At 41.7% G+C, this 27,739-nt stretch overlaps 1 protein-coding gene and 1 long non-coding RNA gene across 2 annotated transcripts in view; one reads left to right on the forward strand and one right to left on the reverse strand.

Annotated features, from left to right (window-relative positions):
• PDE8B (phosphodiesterase 8B) overlaps positions 1-27,739 on the reverse strand; it is a 1,129,923-nt gene that overhangs the window by 666,815 nt on the left and 435,369 nt on the right. The window lies entirely within an intron of this gene.
• Positions 22,359-26,113, forward strand: LOC147726697 (uncharacterized). Its single transcript, XR_015309437.1, has 3 exons — positions 22,359-22,404; positions 23,963-24,083; positions 24,743-26,113. It is a non-coding gene; the product is annotated as an uncharacterized LOC147726697 (long non-coding RNA).

The following is a 27,739-nucleotide window of genomic DNA, read 5'->3' on the forward strand; positions in this document are numbered from 1 at the left end:
ATGGCACAGCCATTGCTAGACTGGAAGACGATGTAGACCCTTCCACTGTCCTTAATGGGGCATATTTCCATTATGAAGATGGTACTCCTGCCTAGACTCCTATTCCTTTTCACGAACATTGCCTTGGTACTACCGCACACTTTATTCCACAGGCTTAAGCAATCAATGTTAAAACTGGCTTGGGCAGGTAAGCAAGCTAGGGTCCAGTGGGGAGTGCTCTCACTTCCGTGCCATATGGGGGGGTCTGGGTGCGCCTGACTTCGAACTATATTATAGGGCGGCACAAGGAGCACAACTCCATGCCTGGACCCAAGGCTGGGCTGACATCCCCTTCCTACGAATGGAGAGACTTTTCGCTGATCCTATACCTTTGCCGGCAATAATTATGGAACCTGTCGACCGCAGGACTGGTATCGTTGACTCCTTAAACACTACTAGGCATGCATGACACTGGCTCCTGCAGAATCAGGCAGGTGCATTAATGTATTCTACAGCTATGCCTATAGAGTGGATGAGATGGCTGGGACCTTGTACAGAAAGGGGCGTTATACTGGCATTGCGCGCATTGAACTTGGTGGTTGCGGGGGACCTCTTTCATGAGGGGACGGCTCGCAACTCGGAGCAAATTATAGGGACTCCGGAAGGTGTCACACTCCTGAACAAATTCCAATTTCATAGGGTGAGGGGGCCCCTCCAGGCACTGCTGGGTGACGGAATGGAAGAACCCCCAGAGGTACTGGAGTTAACACATGTTATTAAGACCACATCCCCCCGCAAAATGATTACAGCTATTTATAAGATAGTAATGTCACACAGGGCGCATAAGTACACCGCAGCTAGACTTGCATGGCAACGAGATTTGAATGTTCAGCTGGAAGATAAGTGGTTCTATTGTTGTATGAATACTAGGAAAATATCACTCCATGGTAGGCACAGGTTGGTCCATTTCAAATATCTTAATAGGACATATTATACCCCTGAAAGGCTATGCAGATATGGCCTACGTGAGGACGCTAAATGTGTAAGATACCACTCTTCAACAGCTGATTTTCTGCACCTGGCATGGCTGTGTCCGGGGGTTTACTCCTTCTGGGAAGTTGTATTTGAGGAGCTGGGAAGGGTGGTTGAAACTGAACTCACACCGGTTCCATTGATGGCGCTCCTGGGGTACACTAAGGCGCTGCCAAGGGTAATACACAGATTGGTAGATAGGGGGCTGCTTATGGCCAAGAAAAGAGTGGCTCTGTGCTGGATGAGGGGGCCCGTCCCGATGCTGCGGCAATGGTCTTGGGACGAGTGCCAGCGCCACTCAGTTTGCATGAGGGGCACATTTGGCGTCTCCTTGCATAGTCCAGTTCAAACCAGCTCTGTGAGCCGTTTGCTACCGCTCTGGCACGAAACTGGACAAAGTACATGGGAGTATCCTCCCCCTGTTCAAACCCTCCCTGGGAGGGTCCCCTGAATCATCCCAACCCTTTCCTTGGGGTACTTAAGGGCTTATCTGGATGTAGGTCCCTAGATTGGCTGTGGGACACAACTCAATTCGGACACCACTTCAACTTCTACCTTCAGGGCACTCTCAACTTCGCTCGACTTCATTTGGGCTCGACTTTGTTTCCATTCCAGTCTGCTGCATTGTCTGTGCCTATGCACCATACAAGAACCTTCCAAGGCCTGTGGGCATCCAGACACCTGAAGGAATCTCCCTTGGAGTGAAGAAGTCACTTCCCGGCATCTGCAGTCACCGCAACTAAGCTGACTGGTCTACTGATCCTGAGCTCCCACAGACTCTGAATGGCTCAGCAGCACAGGTTCCCCATATCTCTCGAGGTCTTCCCTGCCCTCTCACCAGGTTTGAGGACAGTATCCCTTGTCGGAGCCACAGGAACCAAACCCTTGTGCACCCCATTGACTTGCTGTTGCAAAGACTTGTTTGCTTCCTTCCACCAAGATATTTGGGCTTCAAGTAGCCCCAATCTCAAGAATGTCCATGACCAGAATCTTTGTCCACACCCCATCGTCTGCACCGTGGCCTGCATGTTTTGGTGAGCTGCTTGAGATACTCTGGTGACTCCAGAGCCTCCGGCCTGTGGGTCCTGTTGAGGTTTATCTTTGGTTTTTTTTTGGGCTCCCCTGATTGCTTGGGCCTGTCTTAAATTACCCTGCTTGTGGTGAGTCCCCTGGACCTCGCTGGTCCCGACATTGCACCTTCTTCGATATCCACGTTGTTGGCAGTTGCCAAGGTTTGACGGTGCTCCCAATGGACACCTACCCCTCAACTCTTGATATCCGACATGGGACAGCTCGTGCATGGCTCCTGGTCTTCCACAGCATTGGCTGGTCCTCACAGCTGCAGAGTCATGGTCACTGTCAACTCTGCTGCAACTCCTGATATTGGTGGGCATTCGTTTTCCAGGTCTCCGGGTCACTCTTGAGTGACATAGACTCTGTCGCCTCTGCTTGCAGGTACTCTTCAACTTGAATCCACCTTCAGATTCCACTGGACACTTTCGCCTTCATTTTACTGAAGTCCTACATTGGATTTGAAGGTGGTTTCCGACACCACTTCACATCTATGCACCCAGCTTCCCTGGTGTAGGTAACATGGGTACTAGGGTATTAATGAGTGGGGTGGCTCTACAACCTCCTGTCTTCCACTGGGTTTCTTCAGTGTACACTGGGAAGGGTCCTTAATCTTTAAAATTGCAACCACGACTTACATGTTGATTTAAACGGAGAACGTGCTAATTTTCTCACACTGCGCACGATCTCCGTGGGGTTCCTAGTCACTAACCTTGGGTGGTTGCTTGGGTCCCCAGCACTTCTACATCCTCTGGGCTTTGTCCTGACATGAGTTGTGGTTCTTATACCACTTTCTTAGTATATGGTTTGTTCCCCCAGAGGTCCACTGTTTATTCTGTGCTATTTACATTATTTCTATGCATAGTGTTGTGTGCATCGCGCATATCTCTGAGTAGGGGATATTTGTATATATTAGTGAGTATTTTATGATAAATACATATTTGTATACATACCTTGTGTAGTTCTTTTCACTTAATCTATACCTATAAGATAGTATTCTGGTAAAACAAGCTGCTTTACACTCCTTTTGGACTAAGCCTGAAGGCTGCTCTCCACAGCTACCTCTTAGAGAGCTTTCTAAGGTTGCCTAAGACCTCCTAAATCACCCTAAGGGCTGTCTGGAAATGTGCAGGGTGTCCACTTATATAAATGTACGTCATATACCAGGCCAGCCTCTCACAGTATGATAACTTGATATTGTTTCTCGCTTCATCTTGATTCCTTAATTGTTGTTTATGGTAAGGTTTTGGGATATAGTGGCAACACATTTTTTTATAATGTACTCACAACTTTCAATTGCAGTCAGAGATTCTTCTTCAAAGTTTTCCTTAACCAATTTTAGAGCTAGTGAGTTGGTAGATACTTTTGAATCTTCTTTCCTGTACAGCCTCCTATAATTAACTGTTTCCGTCAATCCGGTGTGTTGGAAGTTTTTTATGGTGTGTACATTGCAGCTTCATGACCAATATTTGCTGGCTATGGTCACTACCATTTGTGTCAATATGATAGGATGATATCTTGTTGAATAAATTCAAAGATGCTATTGTGTAATCAATCCTTAATTTGTTGCAGTGGGATTGATATGTCCATGCTGGTGGTGCATCTTGCGGAAACCTTCCATTTAAAATTCTCTATCCCAGCGATTCTATATCCTTTAAAACAAATCTGACTTTGCCTCCTTGAATAGTTCTTACTGTGGGTGATGATTGTTGAGGTCTTGCCCATAGATGATTCTGTTGTTCAATTGAGTCATCTCTTGGATAAAATTATAGTAGATTTAGATTAAAATCCGCCTAGATAAAATATTCAGTATATGGTCCGCAATCATTTGCTGTAATACAAAGTTAATGAGATTGGTAACCATGATCTTCCTTGATCTTAAATTCGGATGGATATATACATTTACAAATAATAATGTTTTTACTCAATTTTTTACCATGTACCGTAACTTTACTAATAAAATATTATTGTTGTGTAAGACTACTTGTTTGTGCTCCAGTTTCAAATCTAAGGCTATAAATGTTCCTAAGGCCCCAATAGGCTGCCCATTTTTGCTATGTTTAATTACCGGCTCAAAATACCCTTTAAAACCTTCCAGCATTACTGATTTGGTTGCCCAAGTTTCTTGGCGAAGTATAATCTGGAAGTTGTTGGACATCAAAGCTAGGTATTCCTTTTGTATTTTATAGTGTGCCCAGTTAATATTCCAAGACCATAATTTTATAGTTTCTCTGCAGTTATGTATTTCTTCCTTGTATCTCTTTAAGTTATTCTGTCAAGGTTGAGTTACCCCATGAATGGCTGCTGTAATCCACCATTCATTCAATTCTAGCGGCGTTTCTTCTTCAATTTGATTCGTTGTTGTTGATCAGTTATCCATTTTTCCGATGGGGTTCATCAATAATGAGAATACCTGATGCTATATATTTTTTGATATTCTGCTCTCTCATGTGATGTAAATGAGCTTGGGTATACTTATTGGGGTGGGCTGCTAATTTTTATTCCCCGTTTTAAGAAAGTTTCGTTTTCGTTGATGTTTTTTTCTAATAAGTATTAGGAATTCAGAGTTATTAATATATATTTTGCAAAAAAATCACAAAATTGGCCGTTTTTTAAAAAGGATGCAATTTTTACAAAACTACCCACGAAATTTGGAAAATACCATCATTTGTTTTGTACGAGGCTGTGAGAACACAACAGGCCCCAGGGCCGACCAAACCAATCATGCACACTCTTGCATTTTCTCCATGTAGTGCTGCATGCAGCCTGCATGGAGAAAACGTCCTCCCCATAGATACCTTTGCGTTGGCGTCCCAGCCAATCAAAATGCTGCCATTGCAGCATTTTCATTAACTTAGGGGAGGAGAAGGAGGCTGCCTGCTTTTGCTTCCTGTGAGCAGAGAGGGGAGACGTGATGCGGGACTGGAGGCGAAGGTACGTTTTATTCTTTTTTATTTTATGTAGCCCTCCTCCCCGCCCTACCCGCCGTCCCGCCCCTGACCCCCACTCCCCCACCCGTGAGTTATGCCGGCCGCGACTGTGATGGACCCTTTTCTGCATCAAATGTCTTACTCCTGGGAAACCCCCTATGCATGGCAGAATTCCTTAAATGTTTTACTTCCATCACAACACTCCTCCTGCCTGCATCCAAATGGAATCTTGATGAGCTAATGATTATATCTACACCTTCAAGGGGGAATTGAAACCAGCTTTCAAAACATAAGAGCGGATCTGATCACCCCTATATTGCTAGGTTATGTAATTAATCTTTTTTTTTAATTAAAATTCATTTTTATAACGTTTTCCAGTACAGCATACATCAACAATGCAGTATAGTCAAATTACAAATAATTCCAAGAACATTGGCATACATTACCAACCCTCAGCCCATTCCTACGATGTTGGTAAGTATCCCTTTATCGGGCAAGGTTTGCTCTGCGCGTGTGAAGTGATGCGGTATGTCCAGCCCGCGCTTTAATCAGGGCTAACTCTAGAGGGATCTGCACTCAGTGGCTTCTAGCTGCAAGCCCCGGGGGCAGCACACTTTAGTATCATTAACTTGTGTATGTCAGGGAAAGGGAGGAGATGGGCAAGGATTGCGAGGAGATTTATTCCTAGGTTGGCATCCCCAATACCATCTGACCTAGTCACCGGTGATAAGGGGCATCTCATTGGCTCCAGCCACTTCTGGATATGTGAGTAGATATGTGTGTAAAGGGTCCCAAATGTCTCTGGGTCTCGAAGCTGTGGGTATCAGTTCTGCATATGTCAGTCTCTGTTCTTGACATATAAGCAGGTCTCTCATCCAGTCCTTAAATGTAGGCCCCCTCCCTCAACCCCATCTACAAGCCACTCTCTGATTAGCTAGTAAAAGGCTCAGTGCTATGAATTTCCGATGTGTCGGGGGTATGTCAGTCGTGTAGCCGAGATGTGGGACTACAGGAGTCTGTGTGATTATGATCACGATCATGCGGACTAGCTCCTCTAACACCATCTTCCAATATAGTCTAATCTCTGCGCAGTCCCACGCCAGATGCAGGGAACATCTATCACATGCATCACTGCCCAGTATTTAAACTTAAACAGCTTTGCAGGGGTGTACTATAGTGTCTAAAGGTATTTATAATGAATAATTCGCAGTCGGCTATTGGTCGATATTTTGCCCATCTGCTCGCAGCAGTATTGCCACTTTTTTTCATCCAGGAGTTCTCCTTGTTCTTGCTCCCAATGCTCTCTGGCTGTCCCCGCATGTGGGCTAGTCTCTTCCTGTGTAGCGTTGTAGATCTGAGATACCACATGGGCTGAGTTTGTGTTTTGGAGGAGACTATGTAGCAGGCCAAGCGTAGGAGGCTCAGCAGGATAGGCAGGGGTTGCAGCCCTCACACTCTGTCGCAACCTCATATACATGAACAGTTCCATCGGTGCAAGGTCCCTATTGGCAAAGAACTGTTCTTTGGTTAGGAATGTGCCATTTTTGTAGAGATCACCCCATGGGACTCTGTTTGTCTTAGTGAGAAGTTGGCGACACTGCCCCTCTCGTGTTACATATAGGGCAGGATGGTCAATCGATGTGGGCAGTGGAGAGTACATCATGTCTAGAGTCAATCGCTTCGCTATTTTCTGCCATGCAGTCACTGTGCCCTTCACCGTGGAGGAGTATACCTCCCTCGACTGCGTCTGTGTTGCTAAAAATCCAGATAGTGTTGTAGGTTGCATATAATATTGTTCTATCGCCAGGTGGGGCATATAAGGGGCGTTGAACTAGTAGGTCGCATAGAGCACGTGCACACTGAAATAATATAGTTTGAAGTCTGGGGCCTCAAAATCCCCTTGAGTAAATGGCAGTGCTAGCATCTCCCACTTTAGTCTGGGTTGGTGGCCTCCCCACGCCAGGCGTATCATCTGGGTTTTAAGTGTTCTGAAAAAGGTGGGTCCCTGATTCCCCCGCCGCCATGCACAGTTTCAGGTGCAAAAAGCACTCCAATGAGCAATTTTGAGTGCTTACTCCAAGTAGCTCAGAGCAAAAGCAGGATCATTTCGGATACTAATCCCCGGGCCACCAGAGCCTCACACTGGTGCGGCCATCTTGGTTTAGCACCCTCTAGCCCCCCCCCAGGTTATGTAATTAATCTTTACCGACGGGAGTTCCATGAAACTCTGGACGCAATTCACCAAATAACAAATGGTTTCACTCCTCACCTTTTTTTTACCATATCTGATCACTGATGTCTGATCAGTGAGTGGTAATGTCCTGCAGTGAATTATAAGTACTATTTATGCTGGGCTCCTTGGAAACAAAATAAATCACAAACATCTCAAGCAACTGTGCTGTGGACCTCCACCATATCACCCGATCTCAATTTTTTGCACTTGCCTTCATGCAGTAAATGGGTAGACTTCAATTCTTTCTACACAGTTCATCAAGACACTATCAGTGGGAAAAACAACTCGCTAAGTAGGTAAATATATTCAGAAATTTAACCTTTTGTAGTAATGTGTGAACCTGATTCACAATTGTTTTTTAATGAGTAGTTGTGTGGAACAGACATAAACACACATGCATCCATGCACCCGCACACACACTCATGCGCTACACACACTTACGCATACACACACATGTGATACCTTTAATTTTGACTTGGGGCTTAGTGCAGGCAAACATGTAGATGTAAGCGCTCATCAAGCAGATACACATACTTTATAAAATATATGTCATGCAATTATGTTTTAAATTCAGTATTGCTTTGCAGCTCACTTTTCTACAGACCTTCCAGTTCGCTCCTCTAGTGCTTGTGCTCTGTGGATAATGGTGTGTCTTATGAAGATCCTTCCAAGTCCCGCCCCCACTGAATGCTGACATGACAGACGAATGTGGGCAAGACGGTTCTAGGAGGTTTTAGTCAGTCCTGAGTGATAGCTGGTTTGTTTTTTTCGTGGCTTACTGTAAAAGACCCAGCAGGTGCAATTGATTGCAACTTGGTATTCTTCTTCACACTGACAACTTCCCTTAGGTTTTAAGATGCCTTTGTGTATAATGCACAAGGAATAGTACCCGGGTGCTAGGTGCATGCTCAATTCGACCTATGAGGACTGAACCGGGTAAGCAGGAGGTGACCTCCCTATGCAGTCTGTCTCACTTATTTGGATCAGCCACTATGATCCTGCACCCTAGGGTGCCTGAGGAAGAGGTATCCTGCCTCAAGGATCAAGGAGGCAGCGGTGCCCCGGCAGAGGCGCATACATGGGCACTAGAATGGGAAACAGCATTTACAACACTGTCAATACATCACATGCTATGACAAAGCAGCTGTAAAAACAACTGCATTGTTACTACGCGATGTAATGATATTGCAAGTCATTACAATGAAATCTAGTAGGGGGCGCTCAGGTATTGGAAATGAATTCCAACACCTTCCCTACTGTTGCGCAAACTGAAGTAGGAATAGTAAATAATACTATTCCTAAATCCAGTGCGCCCCCTACTAGAAGTCGCTGTAAAGACTTGCGATGCAATACATTGCGTACTAACAAAGCGATTGTTGTAACAACCGCGTTGTAATGACACGCAATGAATTACATCACGTTGTACATCCCAGGGAGAAATACAGCTTCCTCCCATGAGGTTAGGAATGAAGCTGTGCTTCCGTAGAGCTGCAGCCACTTTACACATGCCTATTGCAAAGTGGATTACTCTGCTAAAACAGTTTCAATTGATTTCAGGCTGAAAATGAATGATAATGAGTAGAATAAAGTGCAGCAAAAATGCCGCTAAATTTCCATATTTCTGCCTCTAAACATCCGTATTTGTGCCGCTTAATTTGCTAATCCATGCTGCAATATCCGGGGGGGTCTGTGAGAAATTCAATTGCTTTTATATTTTCACTTGTGATTTTTTTTTAAAGGGGGAATTGCTTTAAAGAGTCTTCAAATATTTCCTCGATTTAATATATCTTGTCTACCCCTGGACTGGCATTCTGGTTTAAATAAAGCGGAGTGCTACCCTCCTTTGTTTTTTTCTTGTTTCTGTCGACTTCATTGGTTATATGTTCTTTCTTTGATTAACTCATTTGTACGTTTGTGTTCTCCATCAAGTCCTTTGGAGCCCACTGTGCATTCTTTTTTGATCTATTATGAATATTATGAAGCTACTTTGAAATTTGTTGGACCTTGATTGTTCTTTGTATTGCACATGTAGAATATCCATCTCTTTCATCAATTTTATCCAGATCATTCGATCTTTTTGGTTTGTCTGGTTTTTTTCAGTGATACATGGGGATTACTGACTAAATATCGACCACAAAAATATAGAATGGACAAAATATCGACACTAAAATATCGAAGATCAGAATACCGGGTCCCTATCTACAAACAGGTGAGTACAAAAATATCGAAGACAAAATATTGTTGTTTAAAATGTAGTTTGAAAAAAATATCAATTTTTTAAAATATGTTAGAAGTAATATTAACTTAATGAATATAATTAGGTAAAACATACTTAAAATTAGTTAAAAAAATTAAAATTAATAAATAATGTATGTGATATCTAAAAATAAATTTACATCAGCGTTGGATAGCAGGAGGTTAAAATGTACTATTCCCATTCCAGAGAGTGCAACAGTAGGGAAAGCATTGGATAGTTTAGGGGTAAAAATAACTTTTCCCATTCCAGGGAGTGCAACAGTATGGAAAGCTTTGGATAGCGTAGGGGTAATAATTACTATTCCAACTCAAGAGAGTGCAACAGTAGGGAAAGCGTTGGATAGCAGGAGGGTAAAAATTACTATTCCCACTCCAGTGAGTGCAACTGTAGGCAAAGCTTTAGATAGCGTAGGAGTAAAAATTACTATTCCCACTCCAGTGAGTGCATCAGTAGGGAAAGTGTTGAATAGAGTAGAGTTAACAATTATTATTCCCACTCCAGAGAGTGCAACACTAGGGAAAGCGTTGGAAAGCGTAGGGGTAAAAACTTGCTATTCCCACTATGGAGAGTGCAGCAGTAGGGAAAGCGTTGGATAGCGGGAGGGTAAAAATGACTATTCCCACTTCAGAGAGTGCAACAGTAGGGAAAGCCATGAATAGCGTAGGGGTAAAAATTACTATTCCCACTCCAGAGAGTGCAACAGTAGGGAAAGCGTTGGATAGCGTAGGGGTAAAAATTACTATTCCCACTACAGAGAGTGCAACAGTAGGGAAAGTGTTGGATAGCATAGGGGTAAAAATTACTATTCCCACTCCAGTGAGCACAACAGTAGGGAAAGTAATGATTTAATTTTTAAATTAAAATAAATTATCAATTACCAATAAAATAAAAAATACCAATCACAAAATATTTAATAACTAATTAATTATAAATAACAATGAATATTATTTATAAAAAAATAATTGCCTATTGATAATTAACAACCAACTAGTTTTCAGTACCGCAAATGTAATAAGTAATATCATAATTACCAATTAATAATTAATTAACAATACATTAATTATCAATACACAAAAATAATTTCAACAATTACTTAAATACAAATAAATTACTACCCACCCTATTCCCCTATAAACCCACAACCCACTCCAAATAATAAAAAAATACAATTAACATAATTATCAATTAATAAAGAGTATTACCAATTAATAAAAATTAATTACCAATTCCTAATAAATTAACAATAAATTAATTACCAACACCAATAAATACAAATAAATATTTACTTATTTACAATTAAATTACCTCCCACCCTATTCCCCTTTAAACCCACAACCAGCTACAGAACTAAAACGCAAAATTGAATATAATTCCTAAAAATTCCTATTGAATTTACTATAATTAAATTACTTCCCACCCTATTCCCCTATAAACCCACAACCCGCTACAGAATTAAATTACACAAAAATTAAATAACATAAAATGAATTACTTAAAAAAAACATACATTACAAAAATAATATACAATTTTAACACATATACTAACGTACAAAACACTGGAAAAAATCGATAATATTAAAAATTCAATATATTTTATTGCCTATATTATGTACTTCGATATTTTGACAGTCGATATTACTTACCTGCATTTCGATATTTTTAACCACTATATTATGTCCATTCGATTTTATGTCCATTCTATATTTGTAAGTCGATATTCTGTCCATTCTATATTTTTGATTCGATATTATGTCTAGTTACCATTGGGATCTTAGGAACAGTCATCTCCTGTACAGGTTTATAGACTTCATGTAACGGAACTTCTCTTTTAGTTTCATTCATATTTATCCCTTCTATGTCTGTTTCATAGGATAGTGTTTCACTTTTTTCCTTTTCCGGAGGTAGATATTTTTGTTGTTCGGATAGCACACTATTTACTTTGCGTTGATCCTAAAGAATATTTTCTCTCTGGTCTTTACAGAATAAAGGGAAATATTTTTATAGAATAGAGGAAAAAAGCGGAAGCATCAAATTATGAAACACTGGAAGCAACTAAGAGATGTTATGAAGGCACTTAAATTCTTACACTATGCTGGCAATGGGATTTAATGGTATGCTGAGGAAAAATCTATAGTGGAAAACCACTTGGCTGCCTTTAATGAAGTCAAAATTTCATTTATTATAGGTAAGAGAAATTGATCCACAATGATGCTATTATTTAGTTTCCCCAAATCCATGCACAATATCAACCTGCCATTACTATGTCATGCTACGTCTGAGGTCAAAATCCATACAGAGATCTCAACTGGTTCAATTATGTCTGCGAAAACCAACTTCTCAAGATCTCTAGTCACCTTATTATTTAAAAGAATCCGAATATGCTTCACTTTATATATTTTAGGAAAATATTTCCCATTCCAAAAAAGTTTGTGTTTGAACCAAGCAATTTACCAATCGTATTACTAAAAACACAGGGAAACATCTTAAACACCATCTCACCTATTTTAACACCTACATCAACCACTATGATTTCTTTATTGTGGTCCACTATGAAATGTAAATTATTTTGGTCTCGCTACCCCAACACAGATAGATATTTCTAAGCAATGTATAACTTCCTATGTGTGCATCTGTTCCTGACCTCAGACTTAAACCATCTGAACCCAAGCAAATCAATTCCTTCTTCACAGTATCCTTCACATTGAATATTACTAAGAAACTATTTATTGCCTGGAAGTCTTTCAGAGTTAGGCAAGTTTAGGGATGGGACAAAGGACACGATGTTGGGCCTTATACAGGTAATCCTTTTGAGGCATAAGGTCATTAATGAGTGTCTGGAAGGAGCAGAAGGGACCTGCTCTTTTTTTGTAGATTCAGAAAAGTAGATAGATGAGGTCTCTGGAATCTGGTTTTGGAAGTGACCTTTGTTTGCAATGGTAAGAACGAGTTTGCTTCCCCTGGCATGCAGATTGTTTTTTAGTGGTCTGTGTGCTAGTTAAACGTCCATGGACGGTCTACCTTTTAGTTTTAGTTTTTGATAGTGGTCATTAAAGTAGCTATTTTTTCTATTAGACCTTTTGATTTAGTTAAGGTTTAGGAGGGCCCCTGGAGGCTGAAGATTATAGTTAGGGTCGTCCCTAATGAGTTTGCAATAGCAAGAGAAAGAGTGTATGGGTATGTTTTTTAGTTGTTTATGGAAGCGGATGAGGGGCAGACTGTGTGTGAACAATCACTTTGAGATGACTAATATGAAATTGTTCCCTAGGGTTTGTTAGAAAAGCAAACATACAAAGGAGGAGATTGAGTTAGTGATATGTTTATCGGCTTATGTGTGATTAGATGACAAACTGGACATTAAAGTTATCTGTGGTATATAGAGTAATGATAAAAAATAAATCCCCTCTTTCTGTACAGTTATTTATGTATTCATGATGTGTTACTTCTAGGTGTAGAAGTCTGTTCTGTCCAGCAAATATTACTATGCAAACTAAGTCACCATAGTGACCAGAAGGTTTCATTTATGATCTGGATGTTCATAGCTTTTTGGTAGCAGATGGGCTGGTGAATTAATTCTTTTGGCAGTGTTTGTTGAACAAGGGCAGTGTATGAGAGCCCTCCAATTAAATATTCAGAGTTTCCTTTACGGTGCGAGTTCCTTTATAATAGGTCTTTGATGAGGTGGTTGGTAGTGGGTGTTGCCCTTAGATTTACCTAATTTGTGGGTGATTGTAAATGTCTCCAGTGGTCCACTACGTATTACATTTATAGCACAACTGAAATTATGTGTTTGCTTTCAACACACTTGCTGTTCCTAACTGTTAGCAGTTAATATGTTATGTTACATTATGTTAATTTTATGTTCTGTATGTTATGTTATCATAATTTGGACAGTGATCTATTACCCGGAAGGTATTCAGACAGTGAGAAGAAGAGGGTCTTGCCAGTCATAGGGCTTATTGAGGTTGCTCAATGAATAAGGTATTCAGCTTCTTGAGGAATTCAAGAAGTGAGGAGAAGGCTAAGATGTATAGCAGCAGTTTGTTCCATGCTTTAGGAATAATGAAGAAGGCGGCTCAGCCATCAGCTGTGGTGTTAAGTATGTGTGGGATGTGTGAAGGTAGGAGACTTCCTGAGTGGAGGTGTCCGGAGGCTGTGTGAAAGAGGATGTGCAAATTGACTTATGCAGAGCCTAAGTTATGAAGTGCCTTGAAAGTGTGGGTCATGAGTTAGAAATGTGCTGGCTTGTGTATGGGTACCCAGTGAAGTGCCTTGAGATGACATGAGATGTGTGACTGTCGTGACAGGTTAAGAGTGTGTCTACCTTCCAAGTTCTGAATGGTCTGCAGCCTTGTGATGATTTACATGTTGATCCCGGCATAGAGGGTGTTTCTGTAGTTTAGCTTGCTGGTGACCAGGGCATGTGTGATGTTTTTCTTGGTGTTGATCTGGAGCCATTTGAACATTTTCCTCCCCATCTTCAGAGTGCAGAAGCATGAGACAGTGATGGGGTTGACTTGGGAGGGTATGTTGAGTTTTGAGTTGACAATGATCCCAAAGTTCTAAGCATGGATGGTGGGGTAGGCGTGTGTCCTGGTTCTGTTAGACACCAGTTGGAGTCTCACGGTGAGGGGCTTTTGCCAATGATCACTACTTCTGTCTTGCTGTTGTTCAGCTTCAGACAGCTGATTTCATCCAGTCAAGGGTTCTAGTAATGCATGTCTTGAAACTTGTTTTGGGGCCCTTGAGTGGATGGACTTCATGGTAGAGGCAGTTTCATCCAGTGTAATGGTGGGCCTTGAGGGTAGAGGGGACTCTACGGAGAAGGCCGAGAGGCAATAGACAAGGTCTGTTGGGTCCAGTTCCGGGTTGAGATTGCTGTAGATGGTGTTGATTTTGGCCCCAGGAGAGGCGAAATTCATCAGGATAGTGAAGATTTCTTTGCTACTGTTGAAGCTGGAGTTAGTGGTCCAAATCATTTGCTGATATTGTCACAGGGCTGATTTGAATGTGCCCCTATCCTCATTGTCTTTGCTCAATCGCCACCTCCACTCTAGTTGCTTGCAGTGGTACTTCACCAGCCTCTGTGTACCAGCTGGCTTGGGATTTGAATCTTGTTGGTCATTGTGCTTCATGGGGGCCAGAGCATTAACACAGCAGGTGTTCCATTTGTTGAAATTCTTGTTTGCTTTGCTGAGGTTACTGGGGCCAGGTGCGCCGCGCGGCTAGGGTGACCAACCATCCGTAAATTCCACGAACGTCCCTACGCCTTTTATCTGTAATTGTAGCCATCACAGGGAGCAGCACTGCTCCCTGTGAGAGGCCTCACCCCGCTGCTGGAGCCGCCTTGCACTCCTCCAGGAGCACAGGAGCAGCCCCTCCCGCCCATTGAAATTCTGTACGGTGTTCAAGCATGTGGTGGCCTTCTCCTTACCTCAGTGTACAGAAGGGCATTCTGTTAGATAAAAAAAGTAAAACGCCCAAGCTGCAATGTTAGAGAACACTTCATTTAAAGAAGCCTGTGAAATAAGTTTAAAAGAACAGGTTAACGTTCTTTCACTGTCTCATCATTTTTGAACTGAAGTATTTTCAATATTATATTCAACAATGCCATGGTTGCTGCTTTTTTATTTTAAGGAACTAGCAACCATTGACAAAGCCAATAGCCCTGGCTTGTTGAGGTGCAATGATACTTGCTGTATTATATATCTGGATGCAATTACATAAACAACATAGTACCAGTCGGGCGCAACACTATGCTAAGCGCAGATTTTTAGCCTATGTGTTTTAAACTGCGCTCTTAATTATATACAACACCCCCTTTGAAGAGACCCCCCCTTTTTTTTACACCGCTTAAAGCCCTGGAAACAACACCATGTTACAGTCACCTCACATCCTGGCACTGTGCGTCAATCATGACTCATGACTTCTACGTTTTCAGTCTGCCTATGTGCAGGGGCATATTGAAGTCTCCCCCACCGCAACCCACCCCTTGCTGTAGTTCGTTCTTGATAGGCCTCTTCTGCCTGCAACTCTGCAGACAAAGGCTCAGCTCATAATGTGGAAAGGTGGGTGAGTAAATAAGTGAAGGAATATCTGAATGGATGGATGGATTACTGAAAGGATGAATGCATGAATGAAAGGGGGAATGGATAGATAATGAAAGAAAGGATGGATGGATGAGTGAAAGTATGGATTAGAGAAAAGGTAAATAGATGGATGTATGGGTGGAAAGGTAGATGGATGGGTAAAAGTGTGGATGGGTGTGTTAAAGGATGGGTGGATGAGTGAAAGGGCAGCTGATGGGTGAGTAAATTGATGGATGGGTGTGTGAAAGGATAGATGATGGGCAAGTGAATGGGTGGATGGATGAATTGGTAAGTGAAATGGTGAATGGATGGATGATTGAAAGGGTGAATGTAATGATTGATGAGTAAGTGAAAGGGGGTAGATGGACAAAAGGATGGATAGATGAGTGAAGTGAAAGGGTGGATGGATGAGAGAACGGATGGCTGGATGAGTGAACGGATGGTTGGATGAGTGAAATAATGCGTCCCAATTAATGTAAGGAAGATAACAGGAGGTACATACCACCCACCCACCGGTTAAAAAATGGTGGGGAGCCACGGCCAACTGCCGATCAGGTCAAGGGAGCCACAGGTCAAAAAAGTTTGGGAACCACTGCCCTAGGGGATATCAAGGCGTTGTAACACTCCCACTCGTTTTAAATACGAAAACACCTCCACAATACAGCCAGGTTTTCAGTTTCTTTCTGAATCGTAGATATTTACCAGTAAGGCGGAGGTCAAGAGGTAGAGAATTCCACTGAGCTTCTGCCAGTTGCGAAAAAGAACGTCCGTCTGATCTGGCTTTCCTTATTCGTAATGCCTTAGCTATGGCCAAATTGCAGGATGCCGGGTTCCGGGCAGACCTATAGAATTAATCTCTGGCCTGTAGAATCTCAGGCCCCGAGTTCTGCAAGGCCTTATGCACATGGCATAAAAGTTTAAAACCGGCTCTTCCCCCATACTGTGAGCAAGTGTAAAGAAGTCAAGCAGGCTGGTGCTGAGCCAAATCTGTCTATACTATAAACGAGCTTGTCAGATGTTATTCGCTTGGGCCCTCTTATCCTCAAGAATAATGATGGCGAATGTTTGATTTTTTGGCTAGATGTTCTTGCACTAGTACATGTTTCTTGAGCTCATGAGTTATGCCACTGATGGCTTGAGGTGGTTAGTGGTCATACACTGAGTCCAATTTGGTTGGATAATGACTTGGGTTGTTGAGCTAACAAGTGTTCTTCATCGAACTGTGAAGGTCCCATGGTGTGTTTGATTTCAGTAACTACTCGTATAATGACATTGCAATATGACAAAGGCTATCATTAGGGGTCGCCAGGAGTTGTGGCTTGCCCCTTGCGACCACTGCTCTGCCTTCGCAGCCCCTGGCTCAGGAGGCAAAAACAGTGTCAAAAGACATGTGACCTCGGACACCTTTTTTCCTGTTAAGTTTCCTTATACTAATAGTGAATAATGTATTATTCCCTATTAGTCTAATAAAATGGAGCAAAATTAGCTAGAACGGTATCTTTGGTGCGAGTAAAAAACTGGTTTGAAATGCATTTTATGTGCATGCTTGCAAGTGATGGTGTGTTTATGTGAAAGAGAGCACGTGCATATGTGAGCATATTTGTATATATTTGAGTATGTGTGTCTGAATAAGAATGTGTGTGTGAGTCAGTGATGTAAGTCAAAATAAGTGAGCCAGTGACAGGTACAGGTAGAGGTAATGAGTGAGAATGTGAGAATGTGAAGATTGAGTGTCAGTAGGTATGAGTGAGTCAAAGTGAGTGACAATAAGTAAGTGAGATTAGGAGTGACTGGAAGTAAGAATCCATTCGTGTAGGTTTGTTAGAGAGTGTGAGTGAATGAATAGGAATGAAGGAGAATGTGGTATCGTGCTTGTGAGACTGTATTTGGCCATGGCATACTGAAGGCAAATCTTGTCTTACAGAAACTCCCATTGCAAAATACTGACGCTGGCACACTTGGGACAATACTTAACATGACAGATACCTGTGACCAAACAATGATGTTGGCAGTACTTCTTAGTATAGCAGATGCCCATGGTAAAATACTGGTACTTGCATAGCAAAGGCAATTATTGTGTATGGGGCACCTGTTGAAAAATGTTGGCTTACTTTAAGACATTCTTGGAATGGGATCACCTGAACCTGACATACAGAGGTAATTTATGAAATAATGGTGACTTATGGCATATGGACAGCATAAATGGTAACATTTACATTTAACATTCTGGCTATGACAAAATGAGGGCACTGGCAAAATGTAGGTAGCCCATTTAAAAAAAATGGCAATCCCTGAGGGGCATCACGTTTCAATGGCTTTGCACACTATGAAAGGAGTTAAATAATAAATGAAAGTTCTTTCAAAGCCGAGGAGCTTTAATTTAAAAAGAAATTTGTGGAGCAAATCACCTTAGAAGAGGTCTGGCTTACTCGCTTGACTCTCTCACTACAATTCAGGGTATTAAGCCCAAGAACTTTCAAAGATCAAGAGAACACCATAATATAGGTGTTATCTTAAACAGGCATTTGTCTCTGTTGTGATAGTACATTAATCATGAAATTATTGTGAAACACCCACAATATCAATTATTGTGATGTCAAGGTTAAGATCGTGTGACATAATTTCCTGTAAAAAAATCAGGCGCAAGGGAAATGTGACATCACTTCCTGTGATGTCATCAAGGCCAAAGGGTATGTGATATCACCTTCACTACCACTGGCATTTTGGTGAATGACTATAACTTAAGTGAAGAGTGGTGTGTGTGTGTGGGTATCCCCATTCATGTGTAAGTTAATGTGCATGTGGTGATTATACACTGAAGTCAAATTGAAGGAATGGAATGGCTTTAGATTAATTAAAATGTGTACTCTACGAGTAGGTTATGATCAATTCTTTGCAACATCTGTTTTGATCTTTTACTACTTCTTTATGATTGCATTTAAATTTTATGATGGGGTGTATTAATACAGTATAATACTAAGGAAAATCTCTGGATAGGTGTATATTAGTCTGTGGTGATTCCACACAGCTTAACCAGGATATTTACTGCATTTCTGTGATTGTTACTTTTTTTCCTCTCTTATCTCAACGTTGTTGATTCCCTTTGTATCACTTTTCTCTTGTAATCTACTGTTTTGGTCTCCACCCATCCGCCAACTCTCTATTGATAAGGGGTTTTCAGGGTGGCTGTGTGTGGGTGATGGTAAGAGAGAGTGATGAAAAGGTGACAGATGTAGTTAGGCATACAGTGAGGATGAGTGGCACTTGGTAAGCTGTGTGTGATTGTGGAAGAGGAGTACTTTGGGGAAAGATCTAAAAGAAAATAGCCTGAACATGCATCGATTTACACATCAAATGTATTTTATAATTTGTGCTGAGGAAAATCCCTTTTTAAGGTGCCAACACTACCACCATGTGACATTTGTGAAGGGGCATGCCCACTCTTCTCTATTCACGCATCCTTATAATTTGAATTTTTTTGCTAATTTTTTGCTACTTTTGGTAATTCACTCACTTATTGCTCAGAGGCTACACGTTAGATATAGAGTGTGCACATGTAGGACAGAGCCACGTAATGGTTGCGGGAGATCCTGTATGTCAGTTCACTTTTAAAAGTTACATTGTAGTCTGGAAGAGGGTGTTTACAACTTCAGCCATATTTTACATGCACACGCAGTTGTTTGAAAAGCAGAAAATAGATGTGGCATGCATTAGATAGAAGCCTGGCCTCGCTGTTCATACAGGGACCCACCATGAGACCAGTATGACTATTGTGTCACAAAGTAAAGTTAAGAGTTGGGAAGATACACTGGGTTAAACCCCACCCTAAAAACTCTGCTGGGTCCAAAACAGGTAACAGCAGGCACATTATTCTGGTTATAGAGAGAGGGAGAGAGGGCTTTGCTACCTGTCACATGAAAGCGACGATTCCATCGATTTCTAAGGATAATTTGCTAGGTTTTATTATATTTTTAAGGTTTTTTGAGCCGTCTGCTCGATATAAAATTGATGATGTTAAGAAGTATTTGCTCCAGACTTTGATAGTACCGAGGAGAGAGCCCTCAACAGCCATCTACTCGCTGCTCGCACTTAATCTTAAGGTGAAAGCTCTTAACTTCTCCTCCAGCGAAACTTGAAAAGAGCAGTCTGTAAGAGGCATCCTTTGTTCACTGCACTTGTTCGCCAAAATGGTCGAAGACATTTTCAATTAATTATCTGCGGAACTGGGCTTTAATCAAGCTTCTCCCAAACTGCGTTCCCTTTGCATAACCGCTTTGGCTAATTAAATTCATTCTAGGTTTGAAATTGTAAATTCTAATAAAAATATGTGAAAATATTAAGTGGATCTGTTTCAGGAATTCATTAATGCTCATCAAAGTCCATGAACAATATAATTGGGTACTGATAGATCACTTTTTGGCAACTTATTTCTTATGTATGTCAAAGGCGCTGGCACCTCTCTGCAGCGGATGACCATATCAGACTGTGGAGGCAGTCCACAGTGACAGACAACACCACACTTTTAAATGACTTTGCTTTAATACATATGTACACGAAGACAAAACATTTCAGGTTACGCTCTTGGCTCTCTGTAAAAGCTGCTATCACTGGTATCATCCTATAACGTGATCTGCAACTGGACTATGTAGGCGATGCCCAGGTCTGCATTACATTTACCCACGGAGAATTACCAAGACTTTACTAAGCCCTAGCAAAGGGAGAAATCAGCACAAATCTACACAAAGCAAAGCGTAGTCTCACAAAGATATTTACTATTAAGGACAAAAGTGTTTTGCGCAGGAAAGGAGACCAGGGCCGGACTGGCCGTTGCAGGCACCGGGCAATCCCCCGGTGCGCCGCAAGGGCGGGGGCCGGTTTTGGGCCCCTGGGGGCCGTTTTTTTTACAGGAACATTTTTGCAGTATAGCTGCAAATTCGGCCCTGTAACAAAATCGGCCGATCAAAGAGCTCGGTCGTACCCCCAGTGGCCTGCCCCCTCCCCCCCGGGGGCGGGGCGGCCGAGCACTTTGCCAGGGCCGGTTTTTGTTCCCAGCCCGGCCCTGATGGAGACCTGTTGTATGCCAATTCCAGTTCCTGGGGTTAGCGTTGTAGTTGTTCTGTTGCAGCCTATCCTTCATGTCAGATTGCTCCCTCCCCATTGGCCACTAACATTCTTACGTCACCATCCTGTCACCTTCCCCGATATTGCAACTGATATGCATTCGAGCCCCAGCTGTCGTTTATGCCGGCCCAGCTGTAGCGGGCCTTTGTAATTAATAAATTACTATAAATCTTATTGTGTATTGGTTCAAATGGCGACGAGGTATGGGATGCAGTAAGATCATAAGGCCCGCTGGAGCAATAGAGGATAATGCCGGTCTTCAAAAAATTTTGAAAAGGCTATTCTGATATTTCTTTCATGCGAGGGTATAAAGTGTACGTGAAGGAAAGACTTCAACTGGATACCACGCAAGCTTCATGAAACTATTATTCAGGCAAGTTACGATGTTCACGTTGTTTGCCGGTGAATTCTTCTAGCGCTAAAAGATATTTTCATATTTTTCTTTCATATGCCGATGTGGATGTGTTGATTGCGTCAACGTTTTTGATCAGCTGAAGCACTGCACATTTCTCCTCAGCTGCAACTGTCAACCGTCACGTCAGTGGCAACGATTGGCGGTTGACGTTCTTGGCATTGATTCTGTCAGCTGAACTTTCTTCTCAGCTGTAACTGAAAGGTGTTTGCGTCATCTTCGACGTAATCGTGTGTTCACGGAGTTGTACGTGACTCCATTTTGTGTGGCATTCTTGCGCATTATTTTCCTCAGAAGAAGCATTGTTGTGAGGTACTTCGTAATTATTCTAAAGAACGAAGATATTTTGCCACAGACATTTTAAAACACATTTCTATTTATCTTGTGTAAAGAGAAATACCGTTATTATAAAGGTTTGGAATGTATGGTAAGGAATTTCGTATGGCATTAGAGTACATTTTATAATTAATTAAAGATGTGTGCATAATAGTACATATCAAAATAGCATTTCCTGTAAAAAGAGAAGTGAAGAAAGAAATTGCAGATATAGCAAGTAATTCTAATATCAGTGCCCCAGCACCATTTTTGAATGATCCAGGTAAACCAGTTGTAAAATGCAAGAATTGGTTGAGAGCCTTCGAAAATTACTTGGTAGCGATAGATGCAAAGAAATTCGAGCCAGAAAGGAAGTTAGCAATTTTATTTGGGTTGTTGGGTGCAAATGGTCAAGAAATTTTTGACAGTTTACCTGAGTATGAAGTTCCTCATGGACAATTAATTTCATTGGACGAGTACCAGGAAGCTATGAAACACTTAGAAAGACAGTTTGGTGAGGAACCTAACATAATGATTGGTCGTCATCATTTCGCTATGCGCAAACAGCTAGAAAATGAAACTGTGGAGGAGTATATTGGTGCGTTGTGTGTCCTTGCCACAAAATGCGAATATAACGATATGGTGGATATATATATATAAGGGATCAATTAGTCTTCTACTGCTTTGAAAAGAAAATCCAAGAAAGACTTTTGTCATGTAAAAATCCTTCTCTACAAGACGCAATTGATATTGCTAAAGGGATTGAGAGGTCTCTTGAGATATCTAAAGTATTGTCTTCTAATGCAAGCTCACGATCTGAAGTGTATGTGGTTCATGATCAGAAAAAGAAAAATGTAACTTATGAAAGGAGAAGTAGGGATGGCTAAGGCATGGATTCAAGTGTTTTTGTTTGTTTTAGATGTGGCTCAAAGAACCATAAAGCAGACTTTCAGGGATGCCCGGCGCAAGGTAGGAAATGTACTAAATGCATGAAAATTGGACATTTTGCAAGTGTATGTAACAATTTCAGATCACAAAAGTTCCAGAAAGTTAAGGTTAGTTATGTAAATGACTTTGAAGAAGACATGTGTGCTAACATTGTATTAGCTATAGATGGACCATTAGACAATATAAAGGGTCCATTAGGAATTGCACATATTGGGGAAGTCGAAGTAAATATCATGGCGGATTCAGGATCGCCTATCACAATAATTTCTGATGAGAAATATTCAAAGTTTTGGCCTCATACTGATTTATTTGCAACTGATATGAATCCTAAAGCATATGGTGAATTTGAAATTAATGCGTTAGGATATTTTTATGATGTTGTTAACATAAAAGGAAGGAAGATTTCCACAAAAATATACGTAGCTGAAAATGGAAAAGACATAGTTGGTTGGAAAGACCTGGCAAAGTTAGGGATTATTCTTAACCCCTTCGCTGCGGCGGCTATTCCGCCGCAGCGCTAAAGGGGCGGGGCGGCCGCGCGGCCGCCGCATGCTGGTGACAGAACCGCTCCGTCACCAGCTACAGTTGAGCTGTGCTGGTGACGGAGCGGTTCCGTCATGACCCGCCCCGCTCTTTAGAACGCCCGCGCAGGCGCGAAATCAGCGCCGCGCAGGCGCGGCGGCCGGGCCATGACGGAACCGCTCCGTCATCAGCACAGCTCAACTGTAGCTGATGACGGAGCGATTCCGTCATCAGCATGGAAGGGGTTAAACCAGGTGAGAAAATTTTGTTCAAACGTCAGTATCTACTGTAAGTAATACTTATTCTCATGGTCTTGAGGTAATATTTAACATATATGAATCTCAATTTGAAAATAGAATTGGTTGTGTAAATGGATTCGAACATGCTATTAAGCTGAAGAAAGGGGCCATACCGGTTAAGCACAAGGTAAGGTCTATACCTTTATCAATTAAATCAGAGTTGCAAGTTCTGCTTAACAAGTTAGTGGAAGAAGAGGTCATTAAACCTACAAATTCTTCGGAGTGGATTTCGGCTGTCGTTTTAATTAAAAAGAAAAATGGCAAAATCCGCTTGTGTGCAGATTTGAGGTCGTTAAATAAGAACATTGTTGTGGACTGTTTTCCGCTGCCTAAGATTCAAGAGATTTTAGCAGCGACCAATGGATCGAAGTATTTTTCTATAATTGACCTCAAGTCTGCATATCATCAGGTGCTACATTCTGAAGATTCGAGAGAGTTAACGACATTCATTACGCCCTTAGGTGCATACAGATTTAAGAGACTCCCATTCGGGCTGGCTTCTTCAGCCAGTGTTTTCCAAAAATTGATGGAAATAGTATTGAAGGGAGTCAACGGTGTACAGAAGTTCCAAGATGACATTCTTATACATGCAAATTCAGTCAAGGAACATAATGAAATACTAGATGTGATGAAACAGAATGTGTTGTTTCCTTTGTGAACAGTAGCAGTCAATTTGCTTGTATATGTGAAGAATCAGAATGGGTGTCACAACTTAATGAAGATCCTGTTTTAAGTAAAGTCAAATTGTTTATTTCCAGTAAATGGCCTCCAGTTAGAAATTGATGTGCAGATCTGAAAACATACCCACAAGTTGCTGACGAGTTGAACATAGAAGACGAGTTCATCTTAAGAGGTGATCGGTTAGCACCCCCACCAAAGGTAAGACGATCTCTCATAGAAAAATCACACAAGTCACATCTTGGTTCTACTTTGACCAAGAAAGCTCTCAAACAGTTTTATTGGTGGCCAGGTTTAGACTCAGAAGTACATTTGTATGCTGAATCATGTACCACCTGTTTGAAATCTGATTAACATTGGAAGCCCAGAGTGCAAGAATTACAGTTAGTTGAAATACCAAATTCTTCGTGGAGTAAAATAGCCATAGATTTCTCAGGCCCTTTTCATGCTTTGGAGAGTACCCTTAAGTTTTTAATAGTTGTGTCGGACTATTACAGCAAATGGATCTATTTTAAATTTGTTCCAAACATTGAGTCTAGAAGTGTCATTAAATTTTTAGAACATCTTTTTTCTGTTGAAGGATTGTCTCAAATTCTCGTTTCAAACTATGGTAAACAATTAACGTCAGAAATGATGGTTTCATTTTTAAAGAAAAATCAGGTTGTTCAAGATAAAACACCATTATAATCTCCTAGGTCCAATGGTCAAGTAGAACGGGTCAACCGATTCTTAAAAGATGACATACAAATGGCTCTAGCAAATAACTTACCTGTAGTAGATTTCACGCAGCAGAGAGTGGACATGTTTAACAACACTGTCAACAATGTTACTAAATGTTCTCCTTTTTTCCTTATGAGAAGTGGACAGCCTGTCACAGGAATCTCTCCCAGATGCTCTGTTTGTCATAAAGGGAATATAGACTTCACGGTTTTGGATGATGAGAGGCTAAAAGTAAAAGATTCCATCTGCAAGCAACAATTGAAGTCCAAGCAATACTATGATAAGACTCATAAAGACATTTCTAAAGGAGATTGGGTCATAGTGAAGAAACCTTTTGTCAAACAGAAAGGAGATTCTAAGTACTTTGATCCCTGTGAAGTCATAGAAGTCTCAGGAGGAGCCGTTCGATTGTCAAAGTTGGGTTGGAGAAATAAAAGTGACGTAATCAAACTCAAAGCAGGTCAGAAGGACTTAATGTCTGAATCAAATGATCAGAATTCTGTATCACTTGCAGAAACTTTCTGGTTTGAGGAAACAACCAACAACAAGGATCTTGACAGAATGTCTGAGACAGGTGACTTTTAAAGTTCAAAGGAAGAAGTTTGTCTTCCTGTTGACACAACCAACACGTTGTTAGGTACTAGAACTGAGTCTGGCTTAGGCAGAGTTCCTTTGAACTCTAGTGAGTCAAATGTTCAAGAGTCTGTTGCAGTTAAACATGATGAGTCCACTAGTAATCAGGTTGAGCAAAATATGTTGCTATCTCCTAATGTTTGTGAATCTACTTGTTCAAGTTCTGGAAGAGTTGTGCAACTTCCCAGCAAGTTTAGAGACTTTATCATGTATTAAAATGTATTTATGTTCCTCCTGCAAAAAAGGGAGATGTTGTATTCCAATTCCAGTTCCTGGGGTTAGCGTTGTAGTTGTTCTGTTGTAGCCTATCCTTCATGTCAGATTGCTCCCTGCCCATTGGCCGCTAACATTCTTACGTCACCATCCTGTCACCTTCCCCGATATTGCAACTGACATGCATTCGAGCCCCAGCTGTCGTTTATGCCGGTCCAGCTGTAGCGGGCTTTTGTAATTTATAAATTACTATAAATCTTATTGTGTATTGGTGTCTACATTGAACGATGACACTTCAAGACCCTTTCTCAGTGCAAATATCTCTTGGACATGCTTGCATCAGGGGTGTGGGTCTGTGACATTACTGGGGCAGATCAGTGCAAATACCTATAATTTGTTTACGCAAATCCCAATCTCTTATGATAGCCAGACGGGGCTTTGTGTTAAAAAATAATGCCTCCTTGAAGTAGGTGTTAACAAGTGGGGTATGTGTTTATTTCTGAAAGGTTGTATGACTGAACCACACATGCAATTACACGGATACCTTTACAACGCCATCAGTACAAAGCATAAATCATCACCATGCATGCATTTACAACGAACATTTTTACAACAAATATGCCTTTACCATGCGTGCCTTAACCATGAAACTTTCATTGTAGACACATGAGCCCCCATTAGGATGGTGGGCGGACTTTGCCCACCCGCCATCCTCGTGCAAAACGGGACCGCCCGCCATAGGAGAGGCGGTCCCGCCTTGAGCATTGGGATGCGCCCACCACATAGGCGGGCGCATCATGTATTTTTACTATTGCGGCGGGCGGTGCAGAAAGCGCCAACCGCCGCGATGGTAAAAATGCACGTTATGCATTTCAAAGCACAACATGACAGGCACCGCGCGGTGCCTGCCATGTTGCACTTTGAAATGCGGGGGTAGCATCGGTACCCCCCATGTGCAGCCCCCAACCCCCGGACTCCCAGGGGGCCCGCAACAGAACCCCGCAGGGAGTCTCCGCATGCTTTTCGGTGGCGGCATTGCCGCCACGGAAAAGCATGTTAAGAAGGGCATCCTAATATGGCTGGCGGTGTCTCATAGTCACCGCCACCATATTAATCCTTTTCCGTCCAGGCCGCAAGGCGACGGGGCAGAAAAGCGTCGGACGGTCTTCTTGCCGTCCACCGCGGTCCCCCCGCCATTCTAATTTGGCGGGGGGAATTCTGGATATGATGTCGGGCGGATTGCCCCCGCCAGGCCAGCGGTGGCTACCGCCAGCCTGGCGGGGCAATCCTCCCGACATCATAATGGGCCCCATGGTTGGTAAAGCCATGTGTAAAATTTTACAAGAAAGTATAATCCCCCCCCCCCACACACACACACTGCCCCTGTTATGGGTCAGAACCAATTTGCAAACCACATCCGATATGATATGGCTTAGCAAAGACTCTATTTCTGAAATTCAGATATGGTAACCTCCAAACAGGCTCCACATTGGCTCGCTGGACTGCCGGTGAAAATATTTTAAATCATGTGGAAGACGAACCTTGTCCCATGTGTGGAAGTAACCAAAAAGAAAACGAGCAACATATCCTCTTTTTCTGCCCAGTATATGCCCAGGCGAGGAAAAGATGGATTAAACCAATATGTCTAGCGTTAGGTGTGAGATCCTGTTCTCAGGCACTAAGAATTCTTTCGACCAACACAAGCCAACCTATTGTATTTAGTGTAAGCAGATATTTGCATTGTATTTTTTACCAAAGAAGAAAATTGGGCTATAGATTGTAATTAAGTAGGAATGTCAAAATTGCGGCTCAATCAATTAATAGGGGGGTCAACCGATGAACCCTAATGTTGTTGTTTACAACTGTCTCCAATGTGAATGAATTGTTTTTAATGAATGGTTTTATGTTCCTCGCTTTCTAATACAAACGAATGATCTCTAAAAGATGGATTTATGTACCATGCTGTCTATTTTTAATATGTTTTTATTGTATGTATATAAACTGTTCTTTTATGGCATTTATGCCGAAATAGAGATTGAAATTGAATTGAATTGATATGGCTTACCCTCTCAATGTGGGGTTTGTACCTTTTACAAAATTGATGAATTGTTTGAAGTGATTATTTATCATTTAATGTTTTTCATACACAAGTATTGGATCTTGACATAATTGTTAAATTGGCAAAATGTGTTGCAATAATTTATAACAATCTATTGTAAGAAAAAAAGTTTGCAAATTGCTAATGATAACTTTTCTATGTACCTGGCAACATTGACCAAGCCCTTCGTTGT

Source organism: Lissotriton vulgaris, chromosome 3_1, assembly GCF_964263255.1.
Source record: "Lissotriton vulgaris chromosome 3_1, aLisVul1.2, whole genome shotgun sequence".
Taxonomy (NCBI): Eukaryota; Metazoa; Chordata; class Amphibia; order Caudata; family Salamandridae; genus Lissotriton; species Lissotriton vulgaris.